Source organism: Rutidosis leptorrhynchoides, chromosome 10 (assembly GCF_046630445.1).
Source record: "Rutidosis leptorrhynchoides isolate AG116_Rl617_1_P2 chromosome 10, CSIRO_AGI_Rlap_v1, whole genome shotgun sequence".
Classification (NCBI taxonomy): Eukaryota; Viridiplantae; Streptophyta; class Magnoliopsida; order Asterales; family Asteraceae; genus Rutidosis; species Rutidosis leptorrhynchoides.
In genome coordinates this window covers 42,245,642-42,269,361 of record NC_092342.1, presented here as the reverse complement: position 1 = coordinate 42,269,361, position 23,720 = coordinate 42,245,642, and the positions used below count along the sequence as shown (strand labels likewise).

At 32.7% G+C, this 23,720-nt stretch overlaps 1 non-coding gene across 1 annotated transcript; it reads right to left on the bottom strand.

Annotated features, from left to right (window-relative positions):
* Nucleotides 1–7,259: 7,259 nt before the first annotated feature.
* Nucleotides 7,260–7,366, bottom strand: LOC139874100 (small nucleolar RNA R71). Its single transcript, XR_011767804.1, has one exon. It is a non-coding gene; the product is annotated as a small nucleolar RNA R71 (small nucleolar RNA).
* Between the last annotated feature and the right edge of the window lie 16,354 nt (nucleotides 7,367–23,720).

The window sequence follows — 23,720 nt, the reverse complement described above, 5'->3', positions numbered from 1 at the left end:
GGGCATTATGGGCCTCAATTAACAGCAAGAAAAGTTTATGAAGCTGGATTCTATTGGCCTACAATTTACAAAGACGCACACTTTCTTTGCAAATCCTGTGATGCATGTCAAAGGGCCGGAAAAATAAGTCAACGTGATGAAATGCCAAAAAATGTCATCCAAGTATGTGAAGTATTTGACATTTGGGGTATTGACTTTATGGGTCCATTTCCAAAATCTCATAATAATCTATATATACTCGTAGCCATTGATTATGTATCTAAATGGGCGGAAGCACAAGCTCTCCCAACTAACGATGCACGAGTTGTAGTCAACTTTTTAAAACGTCTTTTTGCAAGGTTTGGAACACCGAAAGCTTTAATAAGTGATCGGGGTACTCATTTTTGTAATAATCAACTTGAGAAAGTTCTCAAACGTTATGGAGTAACTCATAAAATCTCAACCGCATATCATCCACAAACAAGTGGACAAGTTGAAAATACCAACCGAGCTTTAAAACGTATTCTAGAGAAAACTGTAGGATCAAATCCGAAGGAATGGTCCATTAAATTGGAGGATGCACTCTGGGCTTTTAGAACAGCCTACAAAACTCCAATTGGAACCACACCTTTTAGACTTGTTTATGGAAAAGCATGTCATCTTCCAGTAGAAATTGAACACAAAGCATTTTGGGCTTTGAAAACATGTAATCTTGATTTACATGAAGCTGAACGTCTACGATTAAGTCAACTAAACGAATTAGAAGAATTAAGACATGAAGCATACGAAAATTCGTTAATCTATAAAGAAAGAACGAAGAAATGGCATGATAAAAGAATCAGAAGTTCAAAAGAATTTAAAGAAGGAGACAGAGTTCTTCTTTTCAATTCACGATTCAAGCTATTTCCTGGAAAATTGAAATCAAGATGGTCTGGACCATTCATAGTCAAAAGAGTTTTCCCATACGGAACGATAGAATTAATAAATTCAAATGGGATTGAATTTAAAGTTAATGGTCACAGAGTTAAACATTACATACATGGTCCGATGGAAGTCGACAACGAAGTTAATCACAATTTCGACACCACAGCTAACTAAGTGTGGGGAGAATCAAGTCTTTAAAGGATAATATGTATTTCTGTTAGAGTTAGATTGTCTGTTTTCGTGTAGTTCTCGAAAATGGAACCCGAATGGTCTTTCCCTAGCAGACCCTAAAGAACTAGTCTTCTCCCCCCATTCTGAATTTTGATTTTTTTTTAGGTTTTTACAAAATGAAGACTGCCTGTGAACTAAACCATGGTCTAATGCTACACGCTTTGATCACTAAACGTAATAATGACATACTACCGAGTGAATTAGTATCAGCAATCAGAGAAAGAATGGACGGAGTTAGAAAAGAATCCAGATGCGAAGATAATAAGTTACAATTTGGTAAAGGAAAATCAAAATCCGCAGCGAAAAGAAGAGCACGACACCTAGAACGATGTCACAAATGCGGAAAATGGTCACATGGAGGTAAATGTTCAAATAATCAAACCTATTCAAATACCGAATTTGTTACTTTATGCAGAGACGGACCGTTCATATGTTTAGAAGAAAAGACACTGAATGCTCGAGGTTACGCCTATGTAGCCATGGAAAACCAATTAAACCGACTATCTTATGAATGGGATAGATCATATAACTAAGAAATCTATTTCACAGGTATGTTTGTACAGTTTTTATTTTTATTTTTTTTTATTTTTAACCTTTTGATAATAAACGCTAATTTGTTCGCTAAAAAGTATTAAATTGGTATTGAATAAAATTAGGTTTGGCGACCGAAATTATTGATATCATTCAAAAATTTATTACATCACTGCGAAATTTAACGTTTATTCTTAAGGTATAAATATCTTTAATCAATCAACCCAAAATATTTCAAAAATTCGTCATGAGTTAAATTAGGTCTTGGAACCGAAATTACTTTACCGAAAAGAGGGGCGCATATTTTTGATAATATTTGATTGATTAAAGTGGGATAAAAAGCCAAAAAGATTTTTAATTTTATTTTTACCATGTTTTTAAAATTAATATTTAAATCTTAAATTAATATTGTAAACTTTGTAAAAACAATATTTTTAAAATTGTAAATATTTGAAAAATTAATATAAGTTTGGTGTGAATTTATAATATGAATTTTTAAATTAAGTTTGGTGTGAATTTTTAATATGAATTTTTTAATTTTATGCATTTCAAATTTTAAGTTTGGTGTGAATTTTTAATATTAATTTTGAATTTTATATTTAAATTGTGTGAATTTAAAAACAAAAATTTACTTTATCTCATTAAGTTAAAAATATGATTTTTAAAATTCGTCGTGAGTTGAAGACTAGGTCTTTGAACCGAAATTGCTTTACCCGAGGGCGGGACGAGAAATTTTATTATCATTATTTTTAATCTTATTGATTTAAAGTATGCCAAAAAAATTAAAAAATCCTAAAATCTTAGCTTTTAAAACAATCGCTACAAAAAGACAAATTTTAAAATTTTGTCGAGGGACGGACTAGGGCATCGTTCCGAAACGCCCTCATTCTTAAAAGAAACAAATTTTTAAAATTAATTAATATTTGTTTTATAAGTTAAAGGTTTTATAAATAAAAAAAATAGTATGTATATATTTGTTTGTAGTTTATCTTACAAGACAGGGTAAAACAACGCGTTTTCAAAGACTGGCATTAAGTTCAGCAAAAGCAAGTAATTTTGACGACAAGATGCAAAATATGTGTGAAATAACAAACAAGACGGAATAAACAAATGACGTGCACCATTTATCATTCAATAAACAAACAACAATATGTTTGAAACTTTGGTAAAATTTAATCACTTTTCTACGCTTATCACCCTCAATAATTTAAATTGTTACTGATTTCTTGCAAATGAGGGCATTGCAAGATCTTAAGTGTGGGAAGGGGTTAAATTCTTTCGGATTTTAAAATTTTTATCTTAAACACTGGGTTACCATTAAAAATACTAGTAAAGCAGTAGTTGTATTAGAATCTAGTGCTCTCCGATAACAAGGAACAGCCCTAGTCTTATATACTGACTACCCACTTCTAGTAAATTTTTCAAAATTTTCAACAAAATGAATTCAAAATCATGTTTATACATATTTATGAACGATGAAAACTAGGTCATTGAGCCGAAATTATCGTTATCTCGGAAAGGACATAAATTGAGAAACAACCAAAATGTTGAAATTCATTTAAAATGGAATAGAGGACGATAAAAAGGAAAATAAAAGCCAAGTGTGGAAAAACTTACCAAGTTATCTTAAACATATGTCATATATATCTGTAACAAATAACTGAAAATACTTTTGCTTTGGACTAAACTAAACCATTTTACCCGATGAAAGAAAAGAAAGATGGATCTACACGATGAATCAATTCCATCATTAAAAGGAAGTAAAGTCTTCCGAAAAAGAAACGCGCTTCTTGATTTAGGTCATGAAGTTGTCGTCCAGACCAGCTGTAGGTTGACGAAAAATCTAGAAAAGTCATCACTAAAATCAGCAGGAAATCCACGGACCTCAGCATCAAACAGGGTCGCCAGGTGGTCAGATTTATCCTAACCATGAGAAGGATTTATCTCGTACAATGGGGGGCACCGTGCAAATTAGCTGGATAAGACTAATGAATCAGATCCCCAGAAAGGATAATCTCCTTAAAGATTAAAAATCAGCTTTTAAGACTGATATTACTCAATCCTTGAGATTGACCTTAAAGATTGAGAATTCAAACTCATGGAATTCAATGATATCTAAACTCGAGCTTGAACGAGAAAATATTTTGATCAAAAATACAAACCGATTTGTTTTCTGAAAATCCATTTTCAATGCGTTCATTACCATTGAACGTAAAATTCTAGGAATTCACCTGGAATTCATTAGGTCACCTGAACCAAATCGGGTGTCAACCGTAAGAACGGTGGTTGCATAGCATGGTCGGAGACAGGACCTTGTGCCAGACCGAAAAATCATAGGATGATCTTTACTATTGCTCCTACCAAGGATAGTACTAGCATCCGACACGTTTTTAGACCATAATCAAATGCATGTCATTAGACATTGCCTTAACAGTTTCTTGTTCATCGCTTTCCTTTACAACCGGACGGTAGTTTACCGAAAGGTAATATACGGAACAAGTAAACTGGATGTGTGCTATTCGATACCGGAATAGCAGTGGATTACACGAGCCTAAAAGTTTTAGCCAAAATATTGATCCACAAATATATTTTGCAACACCAATGATGGATCAAATCAGAAAACTTGTCTAGGGTAAAATCTAGCTTGAATTTTCAAAAGATCAAATGTTTTCATAAAGATCCAATTTCCTTAAAGGATCAAAATTTTTATAGTCATGTGGGACTGTAAACCGCCTTTCAAATGTGCACTTTGCTTTGGAAACCGAAAGTAAATCGGCTATTTGATTGCCAGTGTCGTTGACTTAAACCCAAGGCAACTGTGAATGACACACCCACCTTTAACCACATCGTTACTATCATTGTTCATACCGCCGTATTGAAATCACTGATGTACAAAGTGTGAAGAATAAAGAAGTGATTCAAGTGTTTTTCAAGACTATATTGCTTGAGGACAAGCAACGCTTAAGTGTGGGAATATTGATAAGGCTAAAAAGGAACATATATTTCATAGCATTATCCCCCAAGAAATACAAGATTTTAGTTGCAATTGTTCCATTTTCAAGTAATATTCGTTTATATTAAATAAGTGCGAAGACAAAAGGCGAAAACGACGAATTGAAGACACAAAGGTCCAAAAAGCTCAAAAGTACAAGATACAATCAAAAAGGTTCAAATTATTGATGAAGAACGTCTAAAAATGACAAGAGTACAAGTTACAAAACGCAAAGTACACAATATAAAATTGTACGAAAGGACGTTCGAAAATCCGGAACTGGGACCTAAGTCAACTTTCAACGCTCGAAGCAACGGTGTAAAAATTAAAAGTCAACTATGCACAAGAATAAAATATAATATTTAAATAATTCATAATAAGAATAATATTAAATAATAAAAAGTTGTTAATTGAGCATAGGTCAGGGGTCGTAAGTGAAAAATCAAATTCAGAATTCGCCTATAAAAGGCAGTGTATTCGATCGATGAAAACACACTTTTTTCTATCCTAAATCTATCTTTCTATTTATATATCTTTCTCCTTAATATCAAATATCAATATCTATATTTTATAATTCTCTATCATAATGTTAATGTAATCAGATATAACAATAATCTTAATTTTAATTTTAAATTATGATAATAATAAGATTTATGATAGAGATCGTTTGAGTGTGTAAGTCGAAATTCTGTCCGTGTAACGCTACGCTATTTTTAATCATTGTAAGTTATGTTCAACCTTTTTATATTAATGTCTCGTAGCTAAGTTATTATTATGCTTATTTAAAACGAAGTAATCATGATGTTGGGCTAATTACTAAAATTGGGTAATTGGGCTTTGTACCATAATTGGGGTTTGGACAAAAGAACGACACTTGTGGAAATTAGACTATGAGCTATTAATGGGATTTATATTTGTTTAACTAAATGATAGTTTGTTAATGTTAATATAAAGATTTACAATTGGGCGTCCCTATAAATTACCATATACACTCAATCGGACACGATGGGCGGGGTATTTATATGTACGAATAATCGTTCATTTAACCGGACACGGGAATGGATTAATAGCCACTAGAATAATTAAAACAGGGGTGAAATTATGTACAAGGACACTTGGTATAATTGATAACAAAATATTAAAACCTTGGGTTACACTCAGTCGACATCCTGGTGTAATTATTAAACAAAGTATTAAAATCTTGTTACAGTTTAAGTCCCCAATTAGTTGGAATATTTAACTTCGGGTATAAGAATAATTTGATGAGGACACTCGCACTTTATATTTATGACTGATGGACTGTTATGGACAAAAACCAAACGGACATATTAAATAATTCAGGATAAAGGACAATTAACCCATGGGCATAAAACTAAAATCAACACGTCAAACATCATGATTACGGAAGTTTAAATAAGCATAATTCTTTTATTTCATATTTAATTTCCTTTATTTTATATTTAATTGCACTTCTAATTATCGCATTTTTGTTGTTATTGTATTGCACTTTTAATTATCGTACTTTTTAATTATCGCAAGTTTATTTTATCGCACTTTTATTATTCGCAATTTCATTATCGTTATTTACTTTATGCTTTAATTTAAGTCTTGTATTTATTTTTAATATTTTACATTTGGTTTTAACTGCGACTAAAGTTTTAAAATCGACAAACCGGTCATTAAACGGTAAAAACCCCCCTTTTATATAATAATAATACTACTACTTTACAGATATATATTTTTCTATTTTTCTATTTTGTGTGCGTTAAACTTCTCGAGCTTTCCCTGTGGAACGAACCGGACTTACTAAAAACTATACTATAATACGATTAGGTACACTGCCTATAAGTGTTGTAGCAAGGTTTAAGTATATCCACTCGATAAATAAATAAATAACTTGTGTAAAATTGTATCGTATTTAATAGTATTTCCTGCAAAAATTAATAACTATTTTATATACCCCTCGCGACACATCATTGACTTAGTCAACTAGTTTGCCCACTTGACAGCTTCGGTCCCTCAAGTTTCAAAGCGAGTGCGTGAATTAACCGAACGAATATTTTAAAAACGCTAAAGTAACCGAGAGATGTTAAAATTAAATAACAGAAATATTAAGAACGTTAGTTAACGAAAACTACGAATTTAAATAACGAAAGATATTATAAAAAAAAAAGATAGTGTTAAAAATAAATTTTAACGGAAAAACGCGGGATGTTACACAGAACAACCACCTCGTCCTCAGACTATGGCGTAAAAGTTGAAGGCCACACGAGGGGGCCAAGGCAACTCGATTACTCAACCGAACATCACTCAGCCTTTTCAAATTACAGGGCCGATCCTGAATTTGATTTCTTCTGATTGCAGATTTTATGGCAAGGATACTGAGGATGCTAACGAGCATCTTCGTAATTTTAATGATGTTTGCAATTTGTTTAAGTTGCATGAGGTTGCCGATACTTCAGTCAAGACAAGGCTTTTCCCTTGGACTCTTAAGGGAGAAGCCAAGAGATGGTTAGATAAGCAACCAGAGGGCACGATTACCTCTTGGGAGACTTTGGAGGATAAGTTTTTATCGAAGTTTTTCCCTGCGTCTCGAGCTGCTAGACTTCAAGCAGAAATTTCACAATTCAGACAAAAGAGCAGTGAGACATTATTTGATGCTTGGGACCGTTTTGCTACTTTGTTACACTCATGTCCGCAACACGGGTTGAATGATTTACAGAAGGTCCAGATTTTCTACAAGGGTTGTGATATCCCAACTCGTCAGACTATTGATCAAGCAGCAGGTGGTACGTTAATGGATAAGACCGAAGAAGAGGCGCTAGAGATAATTTAAAAGCAAGCTACTTACTCTCACGAATGGCATCAAGATCATGAGTCATTCCATTCAGCTTCAGTTAAGAAGACCGAAACCCATGGTGTATATGACGATTTTGGGTCTATAAGTGCTAAGTTGAATTCCTTTGGTAGGAATTTGGAGAAGATAAATAAGGATATTCATGGTATGAAGGTTGGTTGTGAGTATTGTGGGGGATTACATCTGGCAAAAGATTGTGATGCAGGTTTGACTATGAATCAGAAGGAAGAGATAGCTTATATTAGTCAGCGGAACAACAATCAGTTTCAGGAACGTGCGCAGTTTAATAGGAATTTCAACAATCCCTATAATCCTCAAGGTAATCAAGGTTCGAGGTTTCAGCCAGGTTCTAGTGGAGGATATCAACAGCAAGCTCCAGGGTATTTTCAGAAACCCCAAGCCGAAGAGAAAAAGTCCAATCTTGAAGCTATGATCGAGAAGCTTGTGATATCTCAAACTCAGCTTGTTACTACTGTTACCCAGAACAATGAGAAGAATGATCAAATGTTTCAAAATCAACAAGCAGCGATTCAGAATCTAGAGAAACAAATTGGTCAGCTTGCTAGTCAGAATAATGTGAGGAAACCGGGGGAGTTACCGAGTAAAACCGATAATAACCCGAAGAATGGGCACGTTAATGCTATCACTACACGCAGTGGTTTAGCATATGATTCACCGACTAAGCCCGATGAGAATGATTTACGAGTGCCTTTGGTTAAGGATAGTGAGCCGGTTATTGTTAGTGAACCGGAGGGGGATAAGGAGCCGGAACAGGTGATTGAGAATGTTGTGAGGGTACCAGAAACTGTTGCTGCTAAACCGGTAGTTAAAGAGTATCAACCACCGCTCCCATTCCCGAGGAAGCAGAGACTGGAGAAGTTGGAGGCAGAAAATTCCAAGTTCATGGACTTGATTAAAAAAGTTAACATTAATTTGCCTTTTATTGATGTGATTGTAGGTATGCCCAAGTATGCAAGGTTTCTTAAGGACTTGCTAACTAACAGGAAGAAGCTGGAGAACGTGTCTTCAGTTAGGTTGAATGCCGCATGCTCAACGGTAGTTGCAAACAAGCTTCCCGAGAAGCTTGAGGATCCTGGGAGTTTTACCATTCCTTGTTTATTGGGTAACTTGGATTGTATGAGGGCGTTGGCAGATTTGGGGGCTAGCATAAATTTAATGCCATATTCTATTTATTTGAAGCTGGACCCTGGGGAGTTGAAACCCACACGAATGGATATTCAGCTAGCAGACCGCTCTATTAAATTCCCTCGTGGAATTATCGAGAATATGCTAGTTAAGACCGGGTCGTTGATTTTTCTGGTAGATTTCGTGGTGTTAGATATGGAAGTGGATGATAGGATTCCACTGATTTTGGGTCGGCCATTTTTAAATACTGCTAGGTGTATCATTGATGTATATGGCCAGCAGTTGACCCTTCGGATAGATAATTTGCATGCAACTTTTTCAATCAACCATACTTTAAAATACCCTGCGTACACCGATGATGTATGCTATTTTCTTAACACTGTGAATGTCCACTCTGAGTTGTTGCAGGAATTCCCAGAGTTACAGGGTTCAGGAGAGTGTTCATTGGTTGAAATTGATGAAGAGTTGCAGGTTGAGGAGGTGGATATTTTGACCACCTTGATGGAAAACTGCTATGAGCCGACTGAGGAGGAGTTCAAAGAACTCGAGCATGATACGGATTATCGGAGCAAGTCTTCAATTGAAGAACCTCCTGAGTTAGAATTGAAGCCACTTCCAGATCATTTGGAATATGCTTATTTGCAGGAGGAATCTAAGCTCCCGGTAATTATTTCTTCTTCTCTTACTACAGGTCAGAAAACTGAGCTTGTAACCATGCTGCAGGCCCATAAACCGACCATTGCGTGGAAAATTCATGACATTAAGGGTATTAGTCCCTCCTATTGCACCCACAAAATCCTAATGGAGGATAACTCCAAACCTGTGGTGCAACGTCAAAGGAGGTTGAACCCTCACATGCAAGATGTCGTGAAGAAAGAGATCATTAAGCTCCTCGATGTAGGTCTAATTTACCCGATCTATGACAGTCCTTGGATTAGCCCGGTACACTGTGTGAAATGTCCCGTTCTTATTGATTAAAAACGTTCCATATTAATTGATTTCGTTGCGAGGTTTTGACCTCTATATGAGACGTTTTTCAAAGACTGCATTCATTTTTAAAACAAACCATAACCTTTATTTCATAAATAAAGGTTTAAAAAGCTTTACGTAGATTATCAAATAATGATAATCTAAAATATCCTGTTTACACACGACCATTACATAAAGGTTTACAATACAAATATGTTACATCGAAATCAGTTTCTTGAATGCAGTTTTTACACAATATCATACAAACATGGACTCCAAATCTTGTCCTTATTTTAGTATGCAACAGCGGAAGCTCTTAGTATTCACCTGAGAATAAACATGCTTTAAACGTCAACAAAAATGTTGGTGAGTTATAGGTTTAACCTATATATATCAAATCGTAACAATAGACCACAAGATTTCATATTTCAATACACATCCCATACATAGAGATAAAAATCATTCATATGGTGAACACCTGGTAACCGACATTAACAAGATGCATATATAAGAATATCCCCATCATTCCGGGACACCCTTCGGATATGATATAAATTTCGAAGTACTAAAGCATCCGGTACTTTGAATGGGGTTTGTTAGGCCCAATAGATCTATCTTTAGGATTCGCGTCAATTAGGGTGTCTGTTCCCTAATTCTTAGATTACCAGACTTAATAAAAAGGGGCATATTCGATTTCGATAATTCAACCATAGAATGTAGTTTCACGTACTTGTGTCTATTTTGTAAATCATTTATAAAACCTGCATGTATTCTCATCCCAAAAATATTAGATTTTAAAAGTGGGACTATAACTCACTTTCACATATTTTTACTTCGTCGGGAAGTAAGACTTGGCCACTGATTGATTCACGAACCTATAACAATATATACATATATATCAAAGTATGTTCAAAATATATTTACAACACTTTTAATACATTTTGATGTTTTAAGTTTATTAAGTCAGCTCTCCTCGTTAGTAACCTACAACTAGTTGTCCACAGTTAGATGTACAGAAATAAATCGATAAATATTATCTTGAATCAATCCACGACCCAGTGTATACGTATCTCAGTATTGATCACAACTCAAACTATATATATTTTAGAATCAACCTCAACCCTGTATAGCTAACTCCAACATTCACATATAGAGTGTCTATGGTTGTTCCAAAATATATATAGATGTGTCGACATGATAGGTCGAAACATTGTATACGTGTCTATGATAATATACAATACAAGTTGATTAAGTTATGGTTGGAATAGATTTGTTAACAATTTTCACGTAGCTAAAATGAGAAAAATTATCCAATCTTGTTTTACCCATAACTTCTTCATTTTAAATCCGTTTTAAGTGAATCAAATTGCTATGGTTTCATATTGAACTCTATTTTATGAATCTAAACAGAAAAAGTATAGGTTTATAGTCAGAAAAATAAGTTACAATTCATTTTTGTAAAGGTAGTCATTTCAGTCGAAAGAACGACGTCTAGATGACCATTTTAGAAAACATACTTCCACTTTGAGTTTAACCATGATTTTTGGATATAGTTTCATGTTCATAATAAAAATCATTTTCCCAGAATAACAACTTTTAAATCGAAGTTTATCATAGTTTTTAATTAACTAACTCAAAACAGCCCGCGGTGTTACTACGACGGCGTAAATCCGGTTTTACGGTGTTTTTCGTGTTTCCAGGTTTTAAATCATTAAGTTAGCATATCATATAGATATAGAACATGTGTTTAGTTAATTTTAAAAGTCAAGTTAGAAGGATTAACTTTTATTTACGAACAAGTTTAGAATTAACTAAACTATGTTCTAGTGATTACAAGTTTAAACCTTCGAATAAGATAGCTTTATATGTATGAATCGAATGATGTTATGAACATCATTACTACCTCAAGTTCCTTGGATAAACCTACTGAAAATGAGAAAAATGGATCTAGCTTCAAAGGATCCTTGGATGGCTTGAAAGTTCTTGAAGCAGAATCATGACACGAAAACAATTTCAAGTAAGATTTCCACTCGAAATAAGATTGTTATAGTTATATAAATTGAATTAAAGTTTGAATATGATTATTACCTTGTATTAGAAAGATAACCTACTGTAAGTAACAAAGGTTTCTTGATCTTGGATGATTACTTGGAATGGATTTAGAAAACTTGGAAGTAAACTTGCAATCTTGGAAGTATTCTTGATTTTATGAAACTAGAACTTTTGGAATTTATGAGGAACACTTAGAACTTGAAGATAGAACTTGAGAGAGATCAATTAGATGAAGAAAATTGAAGAATTAAAGTGTTTGTAGGTGTTTTTGGTCGTTGGTATGGATTAGATATAAAGGATATGTAATTTTGTTTTCATGTAAATAAGTCATGAATGATTACTCATATTTTTGTAATTTTATGAGATATTTCATGCTAGTTGCCAAATGATGGTTCCCACATGTGTTAGGTGACTCACATGGGCTGCTAAGAGCTGATCATTGGAGTGTATATACCAATAGTACATACATCTAAAAGCTGTGTATTGTACGAGTACGAATACGGGTGCATACGAGTAGAATTATTGATGAAACTGAACGAGGATGTAATTGTAAGAATTTTTGTTAAGTAGAAGTATTTTGATAAGTGTCTTGAAGTCTTTCAAAAGTGTATGAATACATATTAAAACACTACATGTATATACATTTTAACTGAGTCGTTAAGTCATCGTTAGTCGTTACATGTAAATGTTGTTTTGAAACCTTTAGGTTAACGATCTTGTTAAATGTTGTTAACCCATCGTTTATTATAACAAATGAGATGTTAAATTGTTATATTATCATGATATTATGATATATAATATATCTTAGTATGATATATATACAGTTAAATGTCGTTACAACAATAATCGTTACATATATGTCTCGTTTCGAAATCATTAAGTTAGTAGTCTTATTTTTACATATGCATTTCATTGTTAATACACTTAATAATATATTTACTTATCATTTAACATAATTAACCAAGTGTATCAATATCTTAATATGATTCATATGTACCTAGTAAGACGTTGTTATAACGATAATCGTTATTGTGACGACCCGTCCTTATCCACCTGGACGAAGTCATCAACATCTGGTCCCATTGCGATGATCGACTCCAAGTAATGTCCTTAAATTGAGCAAATGCACAGTGGAAGGTTTCTTTCATACCTGAGAATAAACATGCTTTAAAGTGTCAACCAAAAGGTTGGTGAGTTCATAGGTTTATCATAACAATCATTTCAATATGTTAATAGACTACAAGATTTCATATTCATAAACATTTTAATAAAAATACTCTAAGTGGTTGAGCACTTGGTAACTATACTTAACATTTAATCAACGTCGCATACTCCCTTTATTATGAAATCTCACTACACCGTACCAAGTGTAGACACTGAAACGAAGTACTGTGCAACCGTTGAATACTGGTCGTCCAGTCCGGTTGGGGTTGTCAGGCCCGATAGATCTATCAACAGGATTCGCGTTTACAATACCACATGTAAATAGTAGTTACCAAGCTATTAGGGAAGATATGCAGGGTGGTACAACTCAACGTAGAATATATTTTAAGTACTTGTGTCTATCTCGTAAACATTTATAAAAGCAGCGCATGTATTCTCAGCCCAAAAATATATATTGCAAAAGCAATTAAAAAGGGAGCAAATGAAACTCACCATACTGTATTTTGTAGTAAAAATACATATGACGTCATTTAACAAATGTAGGATTGGCCTTGGATTCACAAACCTATATTAAATATATATATTAACACTTATACTTATAATCGAACAACTAAAGTTTTAAGTTATGTTAATTATTGATTTAAATATATCTATTTTTATATATTATATACTACAATGTATAAATGTTTTCATACTTAATTATATTAATATCTTATAATATATATATTCCTAGAGATGTTTATTTGTTATGATAACAAAAAAATAATAATAAAAATTATCATACTTATAATAGTAAAAATAATGATACTACTAATAATGATAATAATAATAACAATTTTTAATAAAAATACTAATTTTAATAAGAATGATAATTTTTAATAATACAATACTTTTAATAAATATGAAACTTTTAAATGATGTTTTTAATGATAGTAATAATAATATTAATGTAAAAATAATATTAATGTAAAAATAATATTGATAATGATAATAAAGTGATAATAATGAAAATTTTAATAAAAATACTTTTGTTAATAATAATAATTATTATTATTATTATTAAGATAAAAATAAAGTATATACCCTTTTGTAAAAAGAATTGCTCTTTACGGGACTCGAACACATGACTTCCCGTTCTCCCACACACACCCCAAACCATCTACTCTACTTATGTTTTTCTGTTTTAATACCAAAATGAAATCATATAATCCATACTTCTTCCGGCCCAACATTATGTACTCGGCCCACTTATCAATTGATCTCAAGTTCAATCAAATCCACAACTATTCTACTAGGAATTTAACTAAGACTTAGGCCCAACATTATGATAACCCACAGCCCGAATTTATATTTCAAAAAAATATCGGTTTCTTTGTTTATAAAAATTATCACACAGCAACCCTCACTTCCTGTTACTCATCATCATAATCTTAAATCACTTAACACTTCATTTCATTCCCCACTTTGATATCATCGTCTACTATATTATGATCAACAATCTTCACAACCGCATCACGTGAAATGCGTATTTCCATGACCATATTTGCTGTAGCTTTTTCTTCTTAGTTCGTTACTATATCAAAACAAAAATAGAAGAGTTGTAGGTGACGAATTTAGAACTAGTAAAAGTAGCAGGTGTCGTGGGTCTGTTGTGGTGAGATTAAATGACGAGTTTGCAACAGCCTAGTGATGCTTCGATGTTTACAGGAAACGGTAATTAAGATGGTTAATATGATGAAGGTGTTGATGAAGGTCGATGGTGGTGGATTCCCGGTGGTGTAGGTGGTTCAGCGTGGGTGGTATTAGTGTATGGTTTAAAGATGGTGAGAGTTCATGAAGGAGAAGGAGCTAAGGTGGGTTGTGGTGGTGGAAGGTGATCAAAGTGGGGTGGTGGCGATTGGTGGTTGTCCGAAGGTGGTGACGGCAGTGATGGAGGTTGTAGGTGATCTCGGTGGTTCGAATGGAGAACGATGGTCGAGAGGTGGTGATCGTGGGTTGAAGAGGGTGATCGTTTGAAGTTTAGATCAAGAGATGGGAGAGGTTTTTCATATGTATGTAAGTGTATACATACATATATCGAGCAGGCCAGAGTGTGATTTTATATCACATATTGATATCAAACAAACAAACACAGTACCAATTAAATATTATAAAATTACATCTCCTAATATGAACGTGAATATACAGTGGAGAATAATTGTTTGATTGTGCCGACACTTTATCCCGGAGAACTATATCGTGTCCATTGCTAAACAGTTAACGTACAAAAGTGTTCCTAAAAATCCCAAATTTTTAGATTAAATATATTTAATTATTTCACTCATTAACTGTTTGAAACCTGATTAAAAAGGTTCACTAATTATTTATTTTCTGTTTCAATTAACGTGTACGGAGTACTAAAACTTAAAGTAAAAGGGGTAAAAATATTTTTATCTAGCCCATGATCTCTTTAATCAATATGCGGACCAACTTTTATTTAAGTCCTCATAGATATATATTAGATTTATATTAAAATCAACAAAACGTCACCCGAGTGTTCTAAACGATTACAGTTTAGACTTGAAATCATTTTTATTTAATGTATACTTTAAATATATAAGAACATTCATAAATAACAAATTTTACTTCGTAAATAAATATATTAGTTAAATATATTAAACATTTAAATTTAATATATTAATATATATACAAGTAATATTCATATATATATATATATATATATATATATATATATATATATATATATATATATATATATATATATATATATATATATATATAATAGTTTTCATTACAACGTATTTTATTTTAATTATTTAGTTATAATAATAATTCGTATAATAGTTATTATTGTTTTAAGTTATATATACACATATACATACATTTATATATACACACATTTCCAAATAATGGTTCGTGAATCATCGGGATCAGTCAAAAGGTAAATGAATATACATAATAAATAAATAAATTTTGAGACTCATCCTAATAGACTTTCCATATCATGTCGAAATCATTTAAAGGTTAAGTTTAAATTTGATCGGAAATTTCCGGGTCGTGATAGTACCTACCCGTTAAAGAAATTTCGTCCCGAAATTTGATCGAGGTTGTCATTGCTTACAATAAGAATGTTTTCATGATGAATATGAGTCAATAAATAGAGTTTTATCAACATTGAGTAATACTGATAAAATAATTCGATTACTCGAAGAGTACGAATGAAGCTATCACTAAATAGTGAAACGAGAAAGAAAAATTTCATCATAACTTTTGACTAGTCATGGTTGAATTCCGAAATTCAAGGGATTTAAAAGAAAATCTTGGAAATCTATAGGATTTGATTCTTCGGGATTTATGGAAAATTAGGATCCTCTTTAATTTAATGCGATTATCTGTCTCGATTGCTTTGTCTGGTATCTTCTCTATAAATGAACATCTTTCGTTCCATTATTTTCACCACTCCAATTCTTTCTTCTCGATCCATACTTTCAAACGATTGTGAAAATGCTTAATCCAGTTCTGATCGTTGTCCTCATCCTTACTATCGCAACATTCATTCTCCTTTTCCAACTTCCACCAGAGGAATCTACTTTCTTCTACTTCGCCTTTGGGGTTATAATGTTTTTAATTCTTCCGTGTCTTTATGTTGTGATAAACATTGATATACACGGTTTATAATTTATGTGTTGTTATCGGGCTTTATATTCTCCCTTATATTTCGAAGCTCTGTGTTTTTGTTTTCTCTTCCCGACTTCAAGTCAAGCGAATAATGGTCCAGAATTTGTAGATATAGAGTTTCGAATGATCATAATGTTCTAAGCAGTAAGAAATGTGATAGCACGATTTGATTTTCAAATTTATCAACATCACGGAAGATAGAACCATCAAGAATACATTTTCTTGATTTGTTCAGAAGTTAAGTAGAATGAAAGAGTTATGTAATATGACACATGATGACGTTATGATCTGTGAATCATCACGTTCTAATAGAAACTCAGCATGACTTACTGTAATATAATCACGTTGGCCCGGCGTCATTATATTATACTAACTCATGCTTCAATTCCCTACACTTCTCCAAAAATCATCCAAAATTTAAACTCATATTTTATAGAAGGATAGAAACTGAAACAGTTTCTTTTATGAGGTAACATAGATAGCACTAGAAGATAGATAATTTTGGACGAAGATATTTATGAAGATATCTTCAGAAATATTGAAGATATTTATGACGATATTTTGAAATTTCTAGATCGAAGGATGATGTAGAAAACGTTTCCGCAAGGATTTTAACATGACTTCGGAGCAAGGTTTTCTCTAAAGATTTCGGCGGATCCATAATTTCATGGATTCTTTGAATATAGCGTTTGGTCCTTGTATTTGCCCTTGGTTTCCTTCATGGTTAGCTCAATCCGTTTTTCTCTACCAAATTTTCTATCGAGCGTTCCTAACACTTCCTTCTTTATCATCAACTTTTGGCCATTAAGACCATCTACAACATGCTGCCTCGTCAACATTTTCAAAGTTAACGGATCTAGGTCATCGGTTATAAAACCGAGGTGGTTTCAGAAGAATTGTGTTTTTAAATGATTAAACGCTGATGATAACATGGTGGAATATAAAAGGTTCTCCGGTAACGATGAGGAAAGCCAATCGTATATATCAAAGTTATAATAAGACTTATTCGAATGAAAGGTCGAAGTTGTTCTGTTGGAGCTGTGACAAAATTGGCTACTTTGGAAAGGGATTGCAAAGCGATTTTCGGTAGTAACATCGCCAAAGGAGCTAGCGCAGATACGTGTTAAACCTTTACTCAGGTTCCAAGAGTTTTCAGGTGCATAACTATATGCATGAATCTTTTCTTCCGTAGATGTAGTGCGGTTGGTTCATCTTCTCGATTGAGGTGTTTTCAAGAATCATGAAAGATTTGAAAGCTGATTGTAATCGTCAAGATACAATTGAGGTTTAAGATGAAATCAAGTGGCAAACTTGAAGAATTGTTTAGTTTCATATGTTATAATCAATATTTTAATTCTTTTTAATTGTCCAATATTATTAGTCCACAGTCGATAGTCCACAGTTACAGTTCAACAATTCATATATAGTTTAATATATAATATTCTAATTAATTAAAATATATCATGACCCGTATACGTCTCAGACTCGATCACAACTCAAACTATATATATTATTGTAGAATCAACCTCAACCCTGTATAGCTAACTCCCGCATTACTGCATATAGAGTGTCTATGGTTATTCCAAATAATATATATAGATGCGTCGATATGATATGTCAAAACCTTGTATACGTGTCCCGATATTTAAAGTGTGTAAAATAAATAACAGAAATTAAATGACGATAAATAAAGTGCGTAAAGTAAATAACAGAAATTAAATGACGATAAATAAAATTGCGATAATTAAATTGCGATAAATAAAATGTAATCAGTTAGCTAGGAACAGTTAGCTGGAACAGTTAGCGTGGATTCTTAACAAAATTTCAATTAGTTAATTCGTTTGTTTCTAACAAATTTTATTTTGTTCAATGTTTTCTTCATTATGCCACTTGTTAGATTTTGATAAGTCAAAATCCAAATATGAAATTGAGTGTAAAGGTTTATTCTGCGGTGAACGGGTACGTATATCGGTGGATGTAAGTAGGATAGTAAATGACTGTTGAATCAGATTGGAAGAATGTACAGTATAACTTATTAAGGTGAAATCTAAATATTCCTCGGGTATTACCTACCCGTTAAAATATTTTCACCATTAATAGTTTGTACAAAAGAAATTTTTAATTACATTCTTTATGAAAACATATATGCATATATATATATATATATTTTCTTCAGATGTAATCATGGATTTAATGAGTCAATAAGATATTAAACTCATTTGATTTATCGTTAATACTAGATTACATAATCTCTAAAACTATAGAAATTACGTAATCGCCATGTCGAGCGAAAATAATCGATGTAGAACGATATGTAGAACGATGATTATACTCGAGGTACAGAATGAGATGTTGAAGCTGGTGACGCGGATGTTGTTGTTGGTGGTACTGTTAGTGCCGGTGATGCTGCTGGTGCTTGTAAGTTTTGAACCATATTCTCCAAGGTTAGCACTCGAGCTCGAAGTTCTTTAACTTCTTCTACTAACCCTGGTTGGTTATCAGAGTGAGGTAGAGATTGGATATCTTCTCTAGTTCCATTAATGATAGTCTCAAGACGAAAAATTCTTGCAAAAAGGGTATAAACGGTGTTGCGAACAGGTTCGCCGGTGAGCGGGTCGAGTACTCCAAGGTTAGGTGGTAGATTCGGTTCATGATATGGAGTACCTTCTTCCCTTCTCCATAGGGTGAGTATGTCGCGAACCCACCCCCATTTTCTCCAGTAATCACGGTAGTTGATTGGTTGGTGTGCTCCTGTCACGCTGTCTTCAGAGTCAGAGGAACTTGGTCGATTCGTAGAGGCCATCTTACGCGATCTCAGAAAAGATTTTTGGTATGAAGAGTTTAGTGACAGCAATTGATAGTTGAATGGTATTCTCAATGCATCATATGCATATATATATATATAGTACCAGATTCCCCTAAATTACGGAGAAATTTACGGAAGATATCAGGCAAAGTCTATCGTAAAAGATACGCTAAGATATGATTTAGCAGATACGCTAAGATATGAGTTTTGTCTATACACTAATCATGCAGTCAACGCAGTAAGATGTGTCTAGACTAAGAATAATGAGCAGGTAATTTCCTAAAGATGATAAGCAGATGATTTCCGACAAAAATGATAAGCAAAACTTTTGACATGCAGACACGGTCGAAGTCCAGATCCACTAATGCATCTAAACAACTATCAGTTAGACACACTAATGCAAGACTTAGTTCGCTAAGACCACCGCTCTGATACCACCTGTGACGACCCATCCTTATCCACCTGGACGAAGTCATCAACATCTGGTCCCATTGTGATGATCGACTCCAAGTAATGTCCTTAAATTGAGCAAATGCACAGCGGAAGGTTTCTTTCATACCTGAGAATAAACATGCTTTAAAGTGTCAACCAAAAGGTTGGTGAGTTCATAGGTTTATCATAACAATCATTTCAATATGTTAATAGACTACAAGATTTCATATTCATAAACATTTTAATAAAAAATACTCTAAGTGGTTGAGCACTTGGTAACCATACTTAACATTTAATCAACGTCGCATACTCCCTTTATTATGAAATCTCACTACACCGTACCAAGTGTAGACACTGAAGCGAAGTACTGTGCAACCGTTGAATACTGGTCGTCTAGTCCGGTTGGGGTTGTCAGGCCCGATAGATCTATCAACAGGATTCGCGTTTACAATACCACATGTAAATAGTAGTTACCAAGCTATTAGGGAAGATATGCAGGGTGGTACAACTCAACGTAGAATATATTTTAAGTACTTGTGTCTATCTCGTAAACATTTATAAAAGCAGCGCATGTATTCTCAGCCCAAAAATATATATTGCAAAAGCAATTAAAAAGGGAGCAAATGAAACTCACCATACTGTATTTTGTAGTAAAAATACATATGACATCATTTAACAAATGTAGGATTGGCCTTGGATTCACAAACCTATATTAAATATATATATTAACACTTATACTTATAATCGAACAACTAAAGTTTTAAGTTATGTTAATTATTGATTTAAATATATCTATTTTTATATATTATATACTACAATGTATAAATGTTTTCATACTTAATTATATTAATATCTTATAATATATATATTCCTAGAGATGTTTATTTGTTATGATAACAAAAAAATAATAATAAAAATTATCATACTTATAATAGTAAAAATAATGATACTACTAATAATGATAATAATAATAACAATTTTTAATAAAAATACTAATTTTAATAAGAATGATAATTTTTAATAATACAATACTTTTAATAAATATGAAACTTTTAAATGATGCTTTTAATGATAGTAATAATAATATTAATGTAAAAATAATATTAATGTAAAAATAATATTGATAATGATAATAAAGTGATAATAATGAAAATTTTAATAAAAATACTTTTGTTAATAATAATAATAATAATTATTATTATTATTAAGATAAAAATAAAGTATATACCCTTTTGTAAAAAGAATTGCTCTTTACGGGACTCGAACACATGACTTCCCGTTCTCCCACACACACCCCAAACCATCTACTCTACTTATGTTTTTCTGTTTTAATACCAAAATGAAATCATATAATCCATACTTCTTCCGGCCCAACATTATGTACTCGGCCCACTTATCAATTGATCTCAAGTTCAATCAAATCCACAACTATTCTACTAGGAATTTAACTAAGACTTCGGCCCAACATTATGATAACCCACAGCCCGAATTATATTTCAAAAAAATATCGGTTTCTTTGTTTATAAAAATTATCACACAGCAACCCTCACTTCCTGTTACTCATCATCATAATCTTAAATCACTTAACACTTCATTTCATTCCCCACTTTGATATCATCGTCTACTATATTATGATCAACAATCTTCACAACCGCATCACGTGAAATGCGTATTTCCATGACCATATTTGCTGTAGCTTTTTCTTCTTAGTTCGTTACTATATCAAAACAAAAATAGAAGAGTTGCAGGTGACGAATTTAGAACTAGTAAAAGTAGCAGGTGTCGTGGGTCTGTTGTGGTGAGATTAAATGACGAGTTTGCAACAGCCTAGTGATGCTTCGATGTTTACAGGAAACGGTAATTAAGATGGTTAATATGATGAAGGTGTTGATGAAGGTCGATGGTGGTGGATTCCCGGTGGTGTAAGTGGTTCAGCGAGGGTGGTATTAGTGTATGGTTTAAAGATGGTGAGAGTTCATGAAGGAGAAGGAGCTAAGGTGGGTTGTGGTGGTGGAAGGTGATCAAAGTGGGGTGGTGGCGATTGGTGGTTGTCCGAAGGTGGTGACGGCAGTGATGGAGGTTGTAGGTGATCTCGGTGGTTCGAATGGAGAACGATGGTCGAGAGGTGGTGATCGTGGGTTGAAGAGGGTGATCGTTTGAAGTTTAGATCAAGAGATGGGAGAGGTTTTTCATATGTATGTAAGTGTATACATACATATATCGAGCAGGCCAGAGTGTGATTTTATATCACATATTGATATCAAACAAACAAACACAGTACCAATTAAATATTATAAAATTACATCTCCTAATATGAACGTGAATATACAGTGGAGAATAATTGTTTGATTGTGCCGACACTTTATCCCGGAGAACTATATCGTGTCCATTGCTAAACAGTTAACGTACAAAAGTGTTCCTAATAATCCCAAATTTTTAGATTAAATATATTTAATTATTTCACTCATTAACTGTTTGAAACCTGATTAAAAAGGTTCACTAATTATTTATTTTCTGTTTCAATTAACATGTACGGAGTACTAAAACTTAAAGTAAAAGGGGTAAAAATATTTTTATCGAGCCCATGATCTCTTTAATCAATATGCGGACCAACTTTTATTTAAGTCCTCATAGATATATATTAGATTTATATTAAAATCAACAAAACGTCAACCGAGTGTTCTAAACGATTACAGTTTAGACTTGAAATCATTTTTATTTAATGTATACTTTAAATATATAAGAACATTCATAAATAACAAATTTTACTTCGTAAATAAATATATTAGTTAAATATATTAAACATTTAAATTTAATATATTAATATATATACAAGTAATACTCATATATATATATATATATATATATATATATATAATAGTTTTCATTACAACGTATTTTATTTTAATTATTTAGTTATAATAATAATTCGTATAATAGTTATTATTATTTTAAGTTATATATACACATATACATACATTTATATATACACACATTTCCAAATAATGGTTCGTGAATCATCGGGATCAGTCAAAAGGTAAATGAATATACATAATAAATAAATAAATTTTGAGACTCATCCTAATAGACTTTCCATATCATGTCGAAATCATTTAAAGGTTAAGTTTAAATTTGATCGGAAATTTCCGGGTCGTGACAGTTATATATATCGTTTTCGAGTTTCTTAATTTAATAGTCTCATTTTTATGTATATAACTCATTATTAAAATACCTAATGAGATACATACTTATAATAAAATCATGTTAACTATATATATAACCATATATATGTCATCGTATAGTTTTTACAAGTTTTAACGTTCGTGAATTACCGATCAACTTGGGTGGTCAATTGTCTATATGAAACCTATTTCAATTAATCAAATCTTAACAAGTTTGATTGCTTAACATGTTGGAAACACTTAATCATGTAAATAACAATTTCATTTAATATATATATAAACATGGAAAAGTTCGGGTCACTACAGTACCTACCCGTTAAATAAATTTCGTCCCGAAATTTTAAGCAGTTGGAGGTGTTGACGTATCTTCTGGAAATAAATGCGGGTATTTCTTCTTCATCTGATCTTCACGTTCCCAGGTGAACTCGGGTCCTCTACGAGCATTCCATCGAACCTTAACAATCGGTATCTTGTTTTGTTTAAGTCTCTTAACCTCACGATCCATTATTTCGACGGGTTCTTCAATGAATTGAAGTTTTTCATTGATTTGGATTTCGTCCAAAGGAATAGTGAGATCTTCTTTAGCAAAACATTTCTTCAAATTTGAGACGTGGAAAGTGTTATGTACAGTCGCGAGTTGTTGAGGTAGCTCCAGTTGGTAAGCTACTGGTCCGACACGATCTATAATCTTGAATGGTCCAATGTACCTTGGATTTAGTTTCCCCCGTTTACCAAATCGAACAACGCCTTTCCAAGGTGAAACCTTAAGCATGACCA